This window comes from Haliotis rubra, unplaced genomic scaffold, assembly GCF_003918875.1.
Source record: "Haliotis rubra isolate DU_JTF1 unplaced genomic scaffold, ASM391887v1 Scf142, whole genome shotgun sequence".
NCBI lineage: Eukaryota > Metazoa > Mollusca > Gastropoda > Lepetellida > Haliotidae > Haliotis > Haliotis rubra.
The window spans coordinates 1,922,184-1,926,576 of record NW_025765359.1 but is presented as its reverse complement, the minus strand read 5'-3'; the positions used below and the strand labels follow the sequence as shown (position 1 = coordinate 1,926,576).

General features: G+C 43.9%; 1 long non-coding RNA gene across 1 annotated transcript; it reads right to left on the bottom strand.

Annotated features, from left to right (window-relative positions):
* Positions 1–2,073: 2,073 nt before the first annotated feature.
* LOC124269118 lies at positions 2,074–3,917 on the bottom strand. The gene is made up of 3 exons (XR_006896428.1): positions 3,868–3,917; positions 3,230–3,369; positions 2,074–2,158 (listed from the first exon to the last, which is right to left on the bottom strand). It is a non-coding gene; the product is annotated as an uncharacterized LOC124269118 (long non-coding RNA).
* Positions 3,918–4,393: the final 476 nt, after the last annotated feature.

Sequence of the window (4,393 nt, the reverse complement as noted above, 5' to 3'; positions counted from 1 at the left end):
CCTGGAAGAAGTTAGCTGACCGTCTTTCTGCAAACAGACCTGGCCCAGACATGTGAGATAGGTTCTGCCAGTTGTTGTTGCTCTAGCAACAAGTCCCTGGCATACTCCAGGTTCTGGAACAATGTTTAAAAAGGAATTTTAAGACTGGTCTCAGTCTGAAACTAGGAAATTACTGTCGAAATCTAGCAATTGGTGAGGTAATACTCAAAATAAAGTCCACAAGCTAACACTTTCTGACGTTTTCTGACCTCAAGACATATTTGGACTATCAAGGATCATCGGCGAAGAATCTGTACCAAACAATCCAGTGACTGATGTCTTGTCCATCAATCTACTAGGTTCACAACTGGGTTACAATGACCAACATCAGACAAGTGTGCAAGACTGACATCCTAATTCCATTATTAGACAAGAACTGTCACAAAGACCTACTCTAACCCATTCTCTTCCCACAGAGGTTACTTGTCATTTCTTCCTACGAACCTCTGTTCTAATACGGTCATATTTCCTGGTTCTCGTAAAATCCCCTAGCGGCAAAAAAATCGCAACACGAATTATCTCCCTTCTTTCTGTCCAATCAGAACACGCGTTACATCAACTTGACTAATACAAGCAAATGTTGGGTCACAAATATCCCTGCTCTGCCAGGAACTTGTGTTGATGTGACATACAAGACATTTAATGGCTAGCTTGTCCGTTGACAACGAGGGCGATGGAGACGCCATTGATCCGCCATTTACATGACTGAGTTCTGTCTATAAGAAACGTTTGCGCATCGCGCAGGGAAAGAGCTTCTAGTTTTCCCGAAGCATACGGAAATAACCGAGGCCTTGCGAATGATCATTTTGAAACAACGTCGCTGATTGCACAACTAAATCTGATTGCAACCAATCACGAATCCTGAACACTCGCACCATGAAAGGGCCGTATTAGAACAGAGGTTCGTAGGAAGATATGACAAGTAACCTCTGTGGGAAGAGAAATGACTCTAACCTAGATCTTCGGGTTGTTTTGCTATAAACATGGCATGAGATCTCTGTCTTACCTTGTGGTATGGTGATGTCATATACACGTGAGCCAGTCTGTACAAGGACTTGTAGTGAGTCGGGAAGCGCTGCACACACAGATGAAGTGCGTCAATACACTTGTCGATCAGCTCGTTTAGATTTATCAGTATTCTTAGTTTCAGGTTTTGGAGAGTTAGAACTAGAGCCTTTCTCCTTAATCTTTCCAAAAGCTCCTTTTAGCTTCAGGTCCAGCTTTAGTTTCAGAATCTTTAAAAGAGTCAGACGTCTTCTTCACTGATGAGGATTTGGTAGATTCAGCAGGATTTGAAGATTCATCATCACTTATCTCAATAACATCTAAGTCTTGGACAGGAGGGACTTTCCCCAAGATTGGAGTACTTGCAGAAGGTTTGGGATCCTTTAAAGAATCCTCGGCAGTCTTGGCCTTAGGCTTGTCCCCACCAACTGAATCTTCCATATTTGGCACATCATCAACCACCATGTCATCTTCAGTCATTGGAACCATGAGGCCAGTGGCAGGATCCAACACCAACACACTATCATTCAACTTGTCCTTCTGTTCAGCTTCATTTTCATCTTTCCCTTTGTCTGCTGGCACTTTATCATCACTAGATGTCACCTTATCATCACCTGGCATCACTTTATCACTATCAGGCATCACTACACCACTTTCAGACTTAGCACTGTCTGCCTTGATGTCCTGTAAATCATTCTTCTGTCCTTTTTCTTCAGGAACTGATTCCAATTCCTTACCAACACCTTTCTGTTCTCTTGGTGTAAATCCTGTACTCACATGCCTCTGCATCATCATCGCATCTCCATCTTTTGACACCTCCATTGCTTCAGGTTTGCTTCCTCCTTCTTTTTCAGCAGTTCCAGATTTATCCTCTGACTTCTGTACCTCCTTAGCAGCTACAGCTGCAGGTTTGGAGTGTGAGCTGTCGCTACCTTGAACGTCCTTGGCCACGTCACATGATATGTCTGACCCGTCCACGGAGCTCTTCTGCTTGGAGTAGGTGTGGTCTTGGGGGTCATGTGTGATATACTGGGCGGGCCTTCAGCTGTTTGTAGGCTGGGGAGTGAGGTTAGAGGAGGAGCTCTCATCCATGGAGGCTGAGTGGGACTCTCGCCTGCATTAAACAAATACATCATTACTAGGTATGCCCAAATTTCAATTAGAATTACAGCTCTTTTATATAATACGGTAACCAGTAAACTATCTTAACCGTACCTGGATGTTGATAGAACAAGCAAAGATTGAAATAAACGAGGCAACATCATATACAGTGAAACCTGTCTAAACTGGTACCCCACGTGACTGGAAATAAAATGCCGGTTTAGACGGGGTGCCAGACGATAATTTTCCAAACACATTTACACACGTCAATCTCTCAATCTAGCGTGCCGAGAGGAGTGTATTGGATAAGGGATCCTGATTGGACTGCTCATACCCATGCCGGCTTAGAGCAGCTGATTCATCACACAATCACTACTTCCGGATTATCTAGCGGGCCAAGAGGATTAATTAGTGTATTGGAATCTAGGTCCTTGATCGGACTGCGCATACCCATGCTGGTTAAGACAATGTTAATTACAGTTAAAATTGCTTGGGACCGAAAAGTCGTGCCGGAATACGGAATAAAGAGGTGCCTGATTAGACAATTTTATGCCGGTTTTGACAGTGTGCCGGATTAGACAGGTATCGGTGTTGGCAGGTTTTACTGTGCAATAAACCAGGCCACAAATTGCAACCACTCAATCACTATCAAGCTCAACCTTGTATTTTAGACCATGATTGCCATATCACGGCACACAAAAGAATGCATCTCTGCAGATTTCATTAAAACACTTGGTGGCCTGTACCTGTCTCGGAATGAGGGACCATCTGATCACATGAAAATACATCTATCATGGAGGCAATGCAAATCAGGGAACACTGAGTGAGAGAGGGAGTTTGGCTGAATGCTTCTCTGAACAGAATTTCAGTGTTATATATAGCAGTATGCCACCTTGACATGTGAGGCAAGACTTAGCTGTTTCACTTTTGCAACAAGCAAATAGGGGTATGGAGCTGTCACGCCTGGAAATACGAACAGGAGAGATCTGGGATTGGAACCAGAACTAACACTGCAATCAACTCAAACTCCAGTATGTGAGGAATCCAGGTTGTGTACATCAAACAGCCCAAGTACAAAACTCACCTTTCATGTCTCTTCTCCTTTCCCTTTGCGAAGGGACTCTCTGCAGCCTCGGTGAGGTAGTGCTGGAACAGCTCGTAGTCCACCATCCCGTCCTTCTTCAACAGCTGCTTCAGGATGGCCACATGCAGGCGGTAGAACACCTGAAACATCGCCATAACGTCACATATGCGCCACAGGTAGAACACCAGCAACATAATCTTAACATGACATGTGATCAATTGGTACAACACCTGTAAACGATGTGTATGTTCTATGGGTAGGACAAAAGCAACATCATCCAAACATCATCTACACTTTATAGATAAAACATCAACTTCACATCACTCAAGCAAATTAATTTCATCAATGTTTTGTTGGTTAAACACCCAAAACCACACCCATGTTTCATAGTTAGAACACATAACAACACCATCTTAACATCAACTGTTTTCAGCTTCTATGACACCTCAGGACATCTTTTAAAACATCATCTACACTACGAGATGTACAAGTGAAATGTGAAGCTGGACTTCTATTCCAACTATTGACATGTAGCTGTGAGTGCTGAAACAATCACACCAATGAAGCAGGTCCCACACTTTAACCCCTCTGCCTCCCTCAGACAGGCCAGGACTACAAAGGAGCTGAGATGCTGTTACCTCAAGTGCTTCCAGAGCCAGTTTGGGTGGGCTGTTGGCGTATGTAATCTCTTGGGGTAGACGGCTTCATCTTCATGGAGGTAGATCGCTGCCTGGAATGAAATGAAGTTAGTGAATATTTTGCTGAACATCATGCTGCATGTGTGGAATATTTACCAAAATTTGCATTATATGTCAGACAATTAAGTGGTTCTGTAAGGTTCCAAGCATAGCTCACCTGTCCAGGAATATCTCACCTGCTTTCAGTGATCAAGCATACCTCTCCCTGTCCACAGTGCTCATACATATTCCGATCATTGCTCCATCACTGTATCATGCCGACTTCGTCAACAGGAAAGGGTGGTACTCCATAATAATGCAGGCAGTTTGTGATGATAGATACAGGTTTACCGATGTCTACATTGGCTGGCCTGGCCGTGTTCATGACGCTTGGGTGTTGGCCAACTCTGCGTTGAAGAGATGAGGTGATGATGGCAGTCTCCCGCCAAGTTCACAAGAGCTTCTCATCAAACCCATAATCAAGCGG